General features: G+C 43.1%; 1 protein-coding gene across 2 annotated transcripts in view; it reads left to right on the top strand.

Annotated features, from left to right (window-relative positions):
• Positions 1-15817, top strand: part of C9 (complement C9) — a 196807-nt gene that overhangs the window by 33461 nt on the left and 147529 nt on the right. Inside the window, exon 2 of one of the 2 annotated variants that reach the window (XM_069221361.1) lies at positions 5960-6239. The exons of the other annotated variant lie outside the window; for it this stretch is intronic. The gene's annotated coding sequence lies outside the window, so the exon portion shown is untranslated. The remainder of the gene's footprint in view (positions 1-5959; positions 6240-15817) is intronic. 2 annotated transcript variants of the gene reach the window in all.

The following is a 15817-nucleotide window of genomic DNA, read 5'->3' as shown; positions in this document are numbered from 1 at the left end:
TCCAACATTCAAGGGTCTAATGGCTTCTGCTGATGCACTCAGTGTGTGTCATAGTAAGGGGTGCCAGATATAAGCGATGATTACCATAGGGCTTACTGATTCATTGCATTGTGAATTTTGGGGACATCCCTCCCTGACATATTGCACATGATGTCTACAGTGTCCATTTCCATGCCAAATGTGTGGCCTCTCTGAGCAGCATTAATACTACCTCCATGACACTATTGGGACAAATTTCACTTGGTGAAGTACATTGTTGATATGTTTCTATTGTGACATGGGTATTTTCATGTCACCTCCTCCAGGATATTGTACTTTTGTCATCAACATGGCATGATTTTGTATCATAAGTTCTCATTGCTGCGTCATCATATATGTGACAAAGAGATGTGTGCACGATCTAGTGTGGGATCTGTGGAAATGCATTGTATTTTGCATTGGCCTACTATTCTTTGGCAACAGGGGACTGTGGCCTACTACCACCACCGCCGGCGTGGTGGGCCATGACCACCAAACTCATAATGACCACCATAATGTCTTCCATTGCAAACTGGGGAATAGGCCAAGAGTTATATTATACCTATACTGTGTCAAGAAGGTGTGTGTTGAAGACAGTCTTTTTACGCATACCCTATTTGTGATGTTTCTTTTGTGCCACACAACATGGTTGTGGCAGGGAAGTACTGTGCTTTGCTTTACACATTGCCTCTGGGATAAGTCTCACTGCTCTGTGCCATGCTTCTCAAAGGTGAGCACATGCTATACAGTAAGATTAATCACCCACCATTGATGAGAGTGGCGGGTTCTGGCTGGGTAGGGTCCTGCTTCAGACAACCAGAATGTGCCATCTTCAACAGCAAGAGATACAACAAAGGGACTGGTGCAAGGAGAAAAGAATGCTGAAGCAGGTCTCAGGAAAAAGTGAGTTCATTTTCTAAGAAACTGGTACTGCAGCAAGAGTGACGGAATTCAGGAACAGGATGTGAAGATAGACATACTTGGATTTTAACAAACACAAATCAAATAAAGCATAACAATGCAGAAATGGTTCAGGGAAAAAGTAGGACTGCATTCTTAGGAGCAGGGAATAGAGCAAATGTAACCAAATACAGAAAGAACGGACAGACCAGGGTATCAAAGTTAACGGGAAAGAAAGACATATTAGGAAAGACGGAAACACACTTGGATCATATATTGGAAGTATGCAGAAACAGCATAAAACTCGGTTAGAAATCTGCATGGAAATTTAGAAAGAAAAGAAGTTGACACCAACATAGCATTCAGTAGAGGAACTAACCAGAACATCAGGGATTGGATCCCAAGACATTTTCACTTCCATTTTTTCATGTCTTTGGTAACAAATTTAGGCAGTGTGTTAGACCTGTCAGCCTTAGGATGGTCTTCCACCCAACATTTTTCTTTCATCCACATATTTTTTTTATTCATTTTTGCTGGTCTTAGGACTGTGTGCACTTAACTACTGCTAACTAGTGCTAAAGTGCTTTTGTTCACTCGCTAATACATGGTACAATTGCTGTGTATCTATTTAATTTACTAGTCCATAGTAAAGTGGTACGCCATATACCCAGGGCTGGTAAATTAAATGTTAATAGCATGCCTGCAGCACTTATTGTGCCACCCACTTAATAGCCCCTACAACCTGTCCCAGGTCTGCCATTGCAGTCTGTTTTAAGATGAAATAACCTCCATGCCAAGCCTAAAAACTTCCTTTAAATTACATATGTCACCCCTAAGGTAGGCTCTAGACAGCCCATATGACAGGGTGCATTGTAATAAAAAAGTAGGGCATATACTTTTAAGTTTTACATGTCCTGTATTAAAATACTCTCACATTTGTTTTTCACTCCTGTGAGGCCTACCTCTTCCAAAGGTTAACACTGTTTACCTTATTACATTTAATGAGTACTAACTTTAGATTGGGAACAGGTAGAAACGTATGTTTAGTATCTGAGGAATTGTAAGTTCTCTTTAATGGTAAAATCAGGTTTTAAGTCACAATTCTGAAAATGCCACTTTTACAAAATTGGTACTTTCTTCCCCTAAACATTTGGTGCCTGCATCCTATTCCTTGGTCACATGAATGAGTGTGAATGGTAATTGGTCTTTGTATATTCCTCCCAGACAACCACACAATGTAGAGACTAGGTGTGCCTCAGTAGGCCATAAGTGACAGGGTGGGGGGCGGGGCTGGGCAGTGTCCCACTTGCACATCAATAGGCTGAGCCCTGCTCTCATTAAACAACTGTACTAGCTATGGATAGAATTTCATTTTTACCCAATTGAAGGAAAGTAAAGAGCTCAACCTTCATTTTCTTAGCTAAGGTCTTTGCAATGGTCCTGTTGTTATGATCTAGTAGTCCTGACAGAGCCTCATAGATGAGCCTGACCTTCTCAAGAAAGTGATTAGTGAGTAGCTCACAACATGCTTTAGACAGAAGGAGGGCTCACTCCTGAGGTGTCGGTTTTTAAGAAGGATTAACAATAGTATCATTTTCCTTGGGGGAATTTGATGACTGACTAACCCTATCTGCAAGATCGTCCATTTGATCCCTACCCATGGTATGTTGATATTTTTCAGGGCTTTTTCATGGAATAGTTTACATGTATCATCATAGTAAACCCTGCACTTCCTTTAACATATTTTACATTCTTTCTTTAATTCTCTTAGCTCTGGCGAAAACCATTGGGGTTTATCCCATGGCTGCAGTTTCTTGCTGGTTTTTAGAGGGATTGACACATCTAAAACAGTGATTACCCTTCCTCAGAAACTAAGTACAATGAGGAGGTATCTCCAGATAATATGGGAGAGGAGCTACGCAAGGCCGTTTTCTAGCTTGAGGTGTCCAATTTAGACCACTATCAGGTAATCCTTGATTGCAGTACTTTAGATTTTTTATTTCCTATTTTAGGGATGGAGAAAGGGATCACAAAGTGATCCGACTAACAAATTAGAAAGGGGATATTTACTATTATGTCAGAAAGGTTGGTAAAAAAAAGTAGGGACCGCTGAATTGCTGATAGGCCCTTCAGAAAATTGGCTGCTTGAGTACATGATTCATTTCAAGCACATTGTATTGACTCCTTATGCAAGGCACTGGATGGTTGAGTGAAGGGCAGTTAGATAAAGAATTACCAGGAGCTGTATGCTTTGTTTGCAAAACATCATATGCTCAGTCTTTGCTTTCTAGCTCTGCACAAACACCTTGTTGACAGTAAGCTCTCTGATCCCAGGGAGCTTGCTAAGGAGGCGGATTGCTGGGTCAGCACCCGGAACCACAAGAAGGCATCTGGAGGGAGATCACCACAAGGGGGGGCAGGGTCCTCACCATAAGGTGAGGGGACAAAAACAAAAGCAAGGAGTTTTCTAAATGGCTCCAAAACAGTTCTTTGTGTCAGGGCTCCCATCCCCATACCAACAGGAAAAATAAATGGTTCCCTGACAGTGGATCTGCAGGGACGGCACCCCTAAGTGTTATGAGTGTCAGAAGGAAAGACACTACACAAGGGATGCCAAGTGTCCTAAGCGTGCACAGTCCCCCACCAGTGGGCAGTCTCTGGGGTTGACTAGTGTAGCACCTGGGGAGAAGATTGTCTCAGCAAGTTTAGGGGACAGATTAGAGGTTAGCCCAGTTTTCTGGAGTGGCAGAGAGATGGTATAGAGAACCACATGCCTGATAATACCAGGAAGTATAAACATTGGGTATTGGAGGCAGTATGTTTTGGTTAACTTAGGCGAGGCCCTACCCAGGCAGAACCTACCACTCCAATCAGGGGTGAATGATTACACTCACTATATAAACTGCGTTCACCCTTGGGTACCTTGACACTTAGCAGTCAGGCTTATCACAGAGGCAATGTGTAAAGCATTGGCACAGCACTCTTGCACAGTAAATACACTGAGCGTGTCATATATAAAGGAAGTTTGCAGGCAACACATGCATTAGTTAACGAAACCAGAACATCATCTAAATCTGGGCATAAATCACATTCAGAAATGTCATTAATAGTACTAGGCCCAACAGCGTTGAAAACAATATTAGCAATATGTACACTAGGGAAGAATCCTATATTCCCTCCCATCACCCTCATGAAGTGCAAAACATTGTTAGCACTAAACCCGTTCCAGCAAGTATCCCAATTCTGTATCGCACAGTTCTAGGGCGCACCCCGGTTCACAATGTTAGCAGCAATGTGTACACACACATAATTCCAGCACTTTTAAGTAGCTCCATGGCTTAAGCCGCACAGGAAAGAACCAATGTCAACCATGATAGTCTTTTGGCAAGCAAACAATGTGTATGCAACACTGCTATATGGTATAGTCAGTCACAGGCAATCACTCCCAAACACTCACTCCACACTGCTGCGTGGTGCCACAGATATCAGGCAGACTCAAATAGCTCACTTTCTCACACACTCGCCCTCAGCACCCTAGCGTGGTGCACTGATATCCGGCAGGTCAGTTGTCACTGTACTCACAGACCCCGTGAGCCAAAACTTCCCTGCACCTTTCAATGGATCCCTACTACCCTACCCCCTACAAACTGATGATGAAAGCAACCTTTCCCGGATACTAGGCCAATTGCGGGCGGATTCACACTTATTCAGGGTCCTGGGGGAAAGGTGGGAGGGTAGAATAGATAGCAGGCTGATCACGCAACAGTCAACAAATGGAGGTCCCCATAAAGTATTACTTTCTTCAACAACTAAAATATTTTTTTCTCTTGAGTCCAAATCTATTGTCAATAGCAGTTTTGAAAATGTATCCCGATAGTCTTGTACATTTTCTTCCTCATCAGGTAAGCTGAGACTGTTGATCTTCGTTTTGTTGTAGACTCCCACCGATGCTCTACATACAGACTGAAAATGACCTATTTTGTGACATCTGTTACATTTCTTTCCTTGTGCTGGACACAATGAAGAATTTCCGATGTGATTCTTAGATCCACATCTATAGCAAGTGTTGCTGTTCTTCCAGAATTTGTTTTCCTTCCTCAAAGCACATATAGATGAGGTTTCATTTGAAAAACAATTAATAGGAGACAAACCGCTCTGACTTTGGTGTTCTTCCCCATGGTTTGACATCACTTGGGTAGTAACAATAGACCTCTCAATATGCTTTGCTTTGTCTATAGTTTCTATTAAAGATGGGTTTCTGCAAGTCAAATGTCTTTCTTGTATTTTCTTTGAAAAGCAATTGAAGACAAACTGATCCCTTATGTAAATATCCACACTATTTTCAAAATCACATCTGGATGCCAAAACTTTTAATGTGGCAATGTATTCCTCCACAGACTTGTCACAGGATTGTCTACATTTGAAAAAGTTATGTCTTTCCAAAAGAACGCTTGGTTCTTCTGAATACTGCTTGTACATAGGCTTCTTTGCTTCCAAGTACACATTCCAGGGAGTGTTTTCATTAGTAGGGGCAAGTATAACCAGAAGGTTATCAAAAACTTTTTGTCCAGCTATACCTACATGATTGAAAGGCAAGGCCATCTTCCCGATCGGCGAATATTCAATTGTGTCAATAGCAGTGATGTAATTTTAAAAAATACGTAACCGCTCCTTCCATTTAATGTCAGGTTTACTGTGTTTTTGCAAAAATGGTGGTGGTTGAATCACTCCTTGTGATGTCGCCATTCAAACAATTAGTTAAAATCCACCTCTTATGTATTTTACTATATTTTATTATTTATATATATATATATATTTTTTAATGGACTAAGTGTCCCAATTCAAAATTGCAACCAAAACAAAGAGCTGATGAGTTTTATGTAAATTGACTAAGTGTCCCAATTCAAAATGGCTGCCAAAACGAAGAGCTGATGAGTCTCTATTCATAGAGTTCTCAGAATGCCCTGCACTCAAAACTCAAAGCATTTTCTTCTCTTTATTTATTTTTTTCTCTTCTTTTTTTTAAATAATTATATCCCAGGATGCACTGCGTGTGGGAATGAATGCGCACCCAGCTTTAACTCAAAGCGCATCGTCGTGGTTTCCATTATGTCCCAGGATGCGCTGCGCATGAGGTTGAACGTGCGCACAGCTTCAGACACGCGTGTGATGATGCACGCGTCACTTCAAAATGCACATGCTTCAGGTTGAACGCACAGTTTTAAGAGCAACAACAAGTTCAAGACTGTGCCGCAATTTCAAATCCTGCACTCCACAACATCAGCCACATATAATCGAAGCTCACTGTTTTGAACGCGAAGGTAAGTTTTTTTCTTTCCTCTAAGTTTTTCTTTTCGGCAGTGAGTTCGTTGTTTGAAGAATCTTCTTTCAACCCCACTCCTGGTACTTGATGTTGTAATGATACAGGAAACAAAGGAAGTCCAGTTAAGAATTTTATGTGCACACAAGATTTATTCCGGAAAAGTTCAAGGGAAGAACAAGCTTACAACCAAGGCCTCTGATCACCTCCACATCCACAGAATAACTGACACTGTGGAACGAGGAGTCAATCGAACGTCTCAAGAGGAGTTCTACATTAGATCATAGACTTGTTCTATTTGAAACACGCTTACTAGCATAAGCATACTACAACCCTCATGCTCAACCCACTCTCACCAACTGCTACTCTTTCCACTCAAGCACTCCTCAACTTTCTCTTACATCACACACACTGGCTGAGCAGAAGGGAACTACATAATCATAAATAGTTTGGGTGTGACAGAGCTTATATTATTGTATTTATTTATGATAAGATGTCACGTATAGGGTAAGTCAGCTATTACCCTCAGAGGTCGACTCAGATCTTTTGACTCAGACAGGAGTGAGAGAACATCCAATCAGACACTGTGAACCAATAAACATCAAATATATCATCCGAATATTCAAATTATTCAATTTAGAAACAGTAATTTATATGCACCATGACCTATATGGCCATGAATCACCACACCAGTTTGGTAAAGTTTATAAATGTATTGCCCTTTAGCTAAACAAACCTAAGATCACATAAATCATGCGCAGGACCGAATGAAAAAAGTACAAAAACATCACAGGCTCCCCAAAACATCTAAATAATCTAGCCAAATCATTTATCATTACACACTCTAAAAAAACAATGCAGAATAACAACAGAATCAAGAGGAAAAGAGAAACAGTATACACTTAGGTATCACAGATAAAAATTAATTGCAAACAATTAATAAACAATTTATTTTAGACATTGGATCAGGTATCCCTAACTATTACTCTAATTGGAAAGCATGTCCGGACTTCATGCAAAAATAAAAATAAGACAAAAATAAATTTGGGAAACATCTAACTGTGGCCCTAACTAAAACCATGCAGCTGGATTTTCTAAAATGAAAAAAGGAAAACCTGCAAGAAAGACAATTGCAATTTTATACCTCTCCTAAATGGATCAGCAGGCAGCAATGTCTTCCTTATCAGAGCATCTGGTCTTCATTGGGCACTGCAGAACATAGGACCAGCATACCTCACCGCCTCACCTTCTATAAGCAACAGATGTCTCCGGTCGTCCTAGCTCTCCCTTGCAGCCGACGACAAAGTCCGGAAAAGTACAACAGGAGGAAGATCCTTCTCCTACCTAGCAGCTCGGACATGGAACGCACTACCTCTCAAGCTTAGGCAGACCGCATCACTGAAGCAGTTCAGGAAGGACCTCAAGACCTGGCTCTTTGATTGAGCAGCACAACCACATACAGCGCCTTGAGACCCTATGGGTGACTAGCCGTGTTCTACAAATCCTTGATTGATTGAAACATGAATGGAGAAACAGTTGAGTAAAGTTTGGGTCTAGTATAATTGAGCTGTTAGAATGATATGGCTGTCTGTTGTAATAGACACTGGTGGGGCACTTCTTTTTCTTTCATTTGCTGATCTGTATTTCTTTTTGTTTCCTCAGTTCAATGCTTAATCTCCAATCTGCCTTCTCTTCAAGATCCTCCTCACGCATAGGTTTGTTTTCCAGTCATCAACACTGTTATAAATGAAGATACCACTCTTGTAGGCAGGAATTCACATAGCTAGCCACATACATTTGCTAAGATAAAGACTCTTAGGTTTCAAGTTAAAAGTAATTAAGTAGTTGAGTAAATGCCCCACAAGGAGAAGCATCCTACTGCTCAGCCCACTCTCACCAACTGCTAGTCTCTCCCCTCAAGCACTCCTGCAACATTCCATTCCATCACTCACACTGGCTGAGCAGAAGGGAACTACGTAACCATGGAGAGGATGCATCACAACAACATCAGGTTATAGCACCTTCCTACTGGGTCTGGCTAATGACATGCCACTGGCAGGTCATTTGGGGCAAGGCAAGACCTTTGACAGTCTTGTCACCCACATAAATGAGGAAGGCTTCAGGTGCATTCTGTAGGCCCTCTCCTACTTGCTAGGTGATTGGCCAGACAAGGGGAAGTGTAAGGCCCCCTAGAACCTTTCTCTGTTGTGGGCACCCCCTTTGAGAGTGTGGCCATCGGCTTAATTGGGCCACTGGATCCCAAGACAGCCATGGGCAACAGATGTGTTCTAGACTTGGTGGACCATGCCACCCGGTACCCAGAAGCTATCCCCCTAAGGACTGTGACTGCACCTGCAGTGTCCAAGGCAATGGTAGGGATCTTTACCCATGTGGCGTTTCCCAAGAAGGTGGTATCTGATTGGGGTACCTACTTCATGTCCAATTACATGAAGGCCATGTGGAAGGAGTGTGCAGTACCCTACGAGTTCTCCACTTCTTACCAACCCCAAGCCAATGGGTTGGTTGAAAGATTCAACTGAACCCTAAAAGGCATGATTCTGAGTCCACCAGAACCCATGATGCTGAAATAGGATGTTCTTCTGCCATGCTTTTTTTGCCTATAGGGAGCTACCACAGAAGGGTTTGGCTTCAGCCCCTTTGCACTTCTGTAAAGGCACCCTGTGAGATGGACTCTCAGTTTAGTGACAGAGAGCTGGTAGCAAGCTCCCAGGAGGGCCCTCCAGAATGTGGTCAGCAACATGCTGACCCTCTGCAACCAAACAGTGCACTTCTGGAAGCTCACCCAGGAGAATCTGGAAGGCAGAAAGGAGCACATGAAACGCTGATATCACCAGACATTTCAGCCAGGCCAAAAAGTGTGGATGATGGAGACTGTGGATCACAGGGCTCTGCAAGACCGCCGATCTGGGCCTTATGAGGTGAGGTGAAGGAGCGCAAGATTGATGTCACCTAATTGGTGTGCCTCAAATCTCCTAGGAACCCTTGAGGGTCCTGCATGTTAATTACCTCAAGTCCCTAATCAAGAGGTTTGAGCTTCCCATTCTCCTGGTTACAGATTATGGTGTGGAAGATGAGAGTGAGTCTCTCCCTGATTCCTATCTTCCAAGGAGCAGGATGGGTCATTGAAGGGTGTTAGCTTCTCCCCTACACTGACTCTAGACCAACAGAAAGACTGTGGACAGTTGCTGGGGCAGTTTACTTCTCTATCCTCCCTTACTCCAGGGCTCACTACATAGTGTACCCATTATATTGATCCTGGGGACGGCACCCCTGGGAAGACCATGACTTACTGGCTGTCTGATAAGGTGAGAGACAGCATCAAAGAGGAGGTCTCCAAGATGTTGGTGTTAGGGGTAATTGAGCCCTCAAACAGCCCTTGGTCCAGCCCAATGATGTTGGTCCCCAAGGATGCCCTTCTAGGTGTCTAGCTGAACTTAGGTTCTGTGTAGACTACTGTGGGCTCAATGTAGTCACCAAGACTGAAACACACCCTATCCCATGAGCTGATGAGGTCATAGATCGGCTTGGAGCTCCCAAGTTCCTTAGCACGTTTGACTTAGCATCTGGGTACTGGCAGATTACCTTGACAGAGGGGGCCAAAGATAGGTCTGCATTCTCCACCCACAAAAGGAATCTCCAGTTCTGAGTGATGCCCTTTAGGTTGAAGATTGCCCCTGCCACGTTCCAGAGGTTGGTTAACCAGGTCCTAGCTGGACTGGAGAACTTCAGTGCAGTCTACCAAGACAACGTTGCAGTCTTCAGTTTTAGCTAGGAGCACCACCTGTACGACCTCAAGGAAGTGCTTCAGGCTCTGCAGAGGGAAGGCCTTGCTATCAAGGCCAGTAAGTGCAAAAAAGGCCAGGGTTCAATGGTCTACTTGGGTCACTAAGTGGGAGGTGGCAAAAGCAGCCCCTCCAGGCCAAAATCAAAACCATTCTCGTTTGGGAATGCCCCCAAGACCCAGACAGAAGTGAGATGTTTCTTAGACCTCACTGGCTATTACAGGAGAGTTGTCAAGGGGTAGTTCCACCATTGTTGCCCCTTTAACAGATCTGACTTTCAGGAAGCAGCCGTGTCAGCTGATCTAGACAGAGGCGTGAAAGAAAGCTTTTGACACGCTGAAGGAGGCCATGGCCACAGCACCTGTGCTCAAGGCCCATGACTTTTCCCAAGATTTCAATGTGCAGACAGACGCCTCAGAGCATGGTGTAGGGGCCGTGCTCTCACAGCTAAATGAAGAGGGCCTGGATCAGCCTGTAGTCTTTATCAGTAGGAGGTTACTTCCCAGGGAACAGAGGTGGAGTGCAATAGAAAGGGAAACCTTTGTTGTGGTTTAGACTCTGGAGAAGCTGAGACCATACTGTTCTGGTAAACACTTCCTGTTTCCGACAGACCACAGGTCTCTCAGATAGTTGAGGAAGATGAGGGGTGAAAATCCCAAACTGTGGAGGTTGTCCATTTCCCTACAGGGAAGTGAACTTTATGGTGGAACACTGACCTGGAACAGACAACAGCAATGCTGTTGGCCTCTCCAGATTCTTCTGCCTTAGTGAAGAGAACTCCCAAGGGGTTGGTTACTTCTCCCCACTTTTAATTAGGAGGGAGGGAGGCACCTGCTGGACCTGGCATCCTGGGCATGGTTTCGCCTTACTTTTTTGCCTTTTGACCTCCTGTTTTGCTGACCATGCTTTTGCTGGCTTTATGATTCTGGCCACTTTCACATTGCTAAAAAGTGCTATAGTGCATGTGCTTTCTGCTTAAAGCACTGTATCATTGGCTTTTCCACAATTGGCATATTTAATTTACTTATAAGGCCCTAGTAAAGTGCACCACCTGTGTCCAGGATCTAAAACTATATGCTACTGGTGGTCCTGCAGCACTGAGTGTGTGACCCACTTAAGTAGCCCTTTAAAACTTGACCTAGGCCTGCCGTTGCAGAGCCTGTGTGTGCAGTTTTGAACTGTCATGTCAACCTGGTAGGTTAAGACTCTTGCCAATCCCAAGCCTTCCTTTTTAATACAAATAGATAACCCCCTATGGTGGGCCATGGACAGTCCTGAGGGCAGAGTGCAGTGTATTTAAAAAGTTGGACATGTACTTTTAAGTTTTGCCCAGGTAGTGAAAAACGTTTACATATGTTTTTCACTACTGCAAGGCCTGTCTCTCCCATAGGTTAGTTAACATTGGGTTTGCCTTATTACATGTTATAAGTGTAATTTCCAATATGGAAGAGATGGGACCCACAAGTTTATTGTCTCTGGAATAACAATTTAAAATCACAACTGATGGTGGAATCGGATTTTAAATGTAATTGGGAAAATGTACTTTTAGAAAGTTTGCATTTTCTTACCTTAAATCATCTAGTGCATTCTGCCTGTCTCTGAATACACGTCTGGGTGAGTGACAACTGGGCTCTTAAGCATTCCACCTAGAAAGCCACATGTAAAAGGAATGTAAGTGTGACTGATGTACAATCAACATCCTGATGGCTCATCCTGGGCAGGATGGGAGAGAAGAGCTGACACACCCGAATGGACTGTATCCTGGAGCCAGGGCAGGAAGGGCAGGAACTCTGTGCGACTCAAATCTCCTATTTGAAGTCTATCCCACTTCCAAGGCACCACTGGGTATTAGAACCAGACTTCTGACCCCACTAAATCAGTACACTTGTGGACCTGAGGACATTCTGCTAGGAAGAAGTACTGATTAAAAAAGGACTGCCACTCTACTGGACTCTTTTGGACTTTGCTGGACTCCTGCTCTGCTGTGCCTGCCCTGTTGCATGCTGCCCTCTTTGACTGGGAGTGAGAAGGACTGGACCCGCATCTCTACATCCCCAGAACCAAAGTGACACCAACGGCTTGCTGGCTTGCTTCCTGTTCTGATGTCTCAGGGACATAAAAAGCCTTCACTTCACCCTGCAACAGCACCTAGACTTTGCTTGCTGCAAGTTTTGCCCTTCCAACTGGTGCCAAGCCAGTCCTGGGTCCTTGGAAAAGGGTATAAAGTGCTGCAACCTCCTGAACCTGTGCATTGCCACCATTGTACCGATCAGAACAGACGCACCTCCTTTGGGACCAACATATCACCTGCTTCGAGGACATCGCATCGCTGGCTGCGTGGCTCGATGATGATGCATCCCCTACATCCAGGGGGATCGACGCCGAGCCATCTCCTCCTCTGCTCTCTGCATCAGACCCTATTGACTGGGCAAGAAGGTAAATTTTTAGTGAGACAAGGATGGTTCCTGTATCTGACTCGCACTCCATCGCAGTCGGCCTCACTTTTCAGATTTCACCCTGTCTTGCGTGAGCAGATAAACCCGGTTGGCGCTTCATGCTTTTAGGCAGTATAATGCATTTTAGTTTTTAAAAATTCATAGCTCAACTTCTACTTATTGCATTTTTGTTGTTTTCATTTTGTTTTGTTCATAAAAATATATTCTAGTTTTCTAACATGGTGTGGTGTCTTACTGTTTGAAGTGTTATGCAAATACTTTACACATTGCCTCTTAAGATAAACCTGTCTGCTTTGTGTCAAGCTACCAGAAGGTGACCACAAGTTAATTTATGGTGTGAATCTGACTTACCCTAACTAGGATTGTGGGTACTGCTTGGACAGGGTGAATACCTATGCCAACCAAAAACCCACTTTATAACAGCCCTGCTATACTTTAATTATGTTGTTACTTTTGGTATGCAATTTTGTTATATTTTCTTATTTATCTCAGAGATTTCAACAAATGCTGCTACATTTCCAGCCAAAAACTCACATGCCTTGAAAGTCCGTATGAAAAGCAACTACTTACCATTGTCTAAGACCATCATTATGAGTTTCTCTGCATAGGACGCGGTATTTACTACATATGCAAACATAAAGATGGATTTAACTCCCCTGGAGAGAGTAATGGAATATGACTACTTGGGCATTAGACTATCTGACAAGGGCAGCTGGGAGCCAGCCATAAGGAAAGGGGCACTAACAATTAGCCAAAGATGTGGAGTAATAGGACGCAAAGCTAGCACTGCCACAAGCCCCCCTCTGATCCTTATCTCTGAAATATATAAAGCACAAATCCGTGCTGCGGCCCTATATGGAGCAGAACTTTGGGGATTACACAGACAGATGGATACTCTCCAAACCAAAGAAAATAACTTCCTCAGACACATATCTAGACTGGGGAGGGGCACGCCAATGCTCCCCCTCAGACTGGACCTGGGCTTAAATAGTATCAAAGACATAGCATATCTAAGACCACTCCTGTATTGGGTCAGACTATGGAAAACAGACGAACTTGAACCCTACAGGGCAGCAGTTAAAGAACTATTACCACCTCATCACGGATGGGAAAAGGTACGGTGGCTCAGGGAGATGAAAGCGGCATGGACCAAACTGAGTCTATCCCAGTACTGGGAGAACCCCGAGATGATTCCTGGCAGTGCTAAACGCCTGATCAAAGAACATTATTGGGCAAAAATCAACGAGGAATCTCTCGGTTCAAATGGGTCAGGTCGGCTGACAGCAGAATTCCTGCTGGTCAAACACGTTCCCTTCCCTGAAAGCTCCCTGGATCTACCCATACCAGCCCGTGCTCGCTCTCTACTACTCCAGCTCAGGTACGGGACATTGGCGGTCAATAGCTACACGGCTGGTTGGTCGACTAACAGTTCCCCATCGGACAAATGCATAAATTGTCATTTATGCAAGGAAACAGCTGAACACATCCTATTTTTTTGCCCTCTGTACAAAGGTCCCCGAGGGAAGTGGATTATTCCCCTGTGCAGAACACTCCATCCACTATCCCGCAACAGTCTATTCAGAATATGTAAATACGACACTTTCATACTGATAATCAGCGCTGTTTCTAAATATCTGGCAGCAGCATGGAAAATTGGTAATAGGACTATTCTAGATTTTAACTCACTGTTTGAAGAGCTGTCTAGAAAACAGTAAATCAGCATCCTGTTATATCAGCCTTGGGCTCTAATTGTAAACCGCGACTTATTGAGCACAAAAGACCGTATTTCTAAATAAGTGCTACATCGAGTTATTTTAACTAAAGTGTTTTATAAATTTAAAATTATATTTAATTTTATAATTGTCAAGATGCAATTTATTGGATTAATTAACCCAAAAGAACTAATTAACCTAGAGCATCATCTACCTCTGTCTGACTTCTTAAATTTTTAATCAGTTTTACTGTCTGGAGTTTCAATGCCTGATTTTATATAGAGATGTGCCACACAACAGCTTTTACGTTATTATTATTTTATTGTTCAGGGTTATGTACAGGGTAAGATCCAGAGACTATTCCGAGCACCTCTTTCACCCCACCTATTTATGTAATCTTTCTCAGGCAGCTACTGGACCCCTACTTTTTTTTATTATTGTTCCTTTTATTGTGTACTGGTTTATGGTTTTTATCTTTCTGTACGTATGTATATATTTTTAAACCTTTTAAATGGCCCAAATTTGGACCGAATAAACTATTGATTGATACTACATATGGTAATTACCATCACCACCAGTGAGGTATTTACCATATGTTGGTAAGTACCTGCTATTCTGAGTAGTTGAAAGTAAAATAGGGCATAACATGCAGAATATTTGCCTTTTTCTGTGCCTTTTGCCTTTATAAATTTCACCAGGTTTAACCTACCAAGATATATCAGGGGAAAACTGAGTAGTAGCAGCTTGATGAAGAAGCATGCCACGAATAGTGGGTGAGTGCATTTTTATCCCACAACAAGGGATTTCTTAGAGAGTAGCTTCTATTTAGTTCCCTTTTCACCAACCTGTAGATGTGTGTGGTGTATTCTTTTAAGGTAACCCAATCTTCTAAACAATTAGAATAAAATAAATTACCTGATTCCTTTATATCATTACATGCTGTAAGGGGCACAATTGATTGCACCTGTCTTTTCCCAGCATTATAATGAGACTACATTTTGGAGAGTTTGCACATGCAATCCAAATGCACAAGTCAAAAGGCCCAGTGCATGCTTAGCATGAGCCACTGTCACAAGCCTAGGACTTACATATTCGAACAAAAAGAGGTAATGCCATTTCATGTTGCAAGCTCCTTCATGGGTACAGCTCAAATTCTTGTAGGAATGTGGCAGTCCCCTTCACCCTCCTGCTCCTATGACTGGTGTCAGCAGGTTCAGGCCAAATGTAGTGTAAAATCCAAGGCATCTAATACCTACCCATTTTGCGGAGTTCTTTATGCTCTGCTTGCGCACTTAACCATGCATTTTTCCCTTTGAACCTATGTTCTTTCATCACTCGCATTGAGATATATTAAGGGCCAAGAGGACATAGAGAGGTTTTTGTACCCCCTTCAAAGCAGATGAGGGGAACCACTGAAAAGTAAGGGCCTTATTTAAAGTTTGGAGGACGAAATACTCCATCACATGTGGCAGATATTCAGTTTGCCAAATCACAATTGCATTGTAACCTACAGCCCTTGTAACACAGCAAACGAGATAAACCCCATGCTTGTGATGGTGTATCCTGTATGTTTGCCTGACGCTTAGGGGCATATTTAAATGCCCCTAT

Source organism: Pleurodeles waltl, chromosome 1_1, assembly GCF_031143425.1.
Source record: "Pleurodeles waltl isolate 20211129_DDA chromosome 1_1, aPleWal1.hap1.20221129, whole genome shotgun sequence".
Classification (NCBI taxonomy): Eukaryota; Metazoa; Chordata; class Amphibia; order Caudata; family Salamandridae; genus Pleurodeles; species Pleurodeles waltl.
Note: the sequence above shows the minus strand (reverse complement) of the source record. Positions and strands in the feature narration are given on the sequence as shown.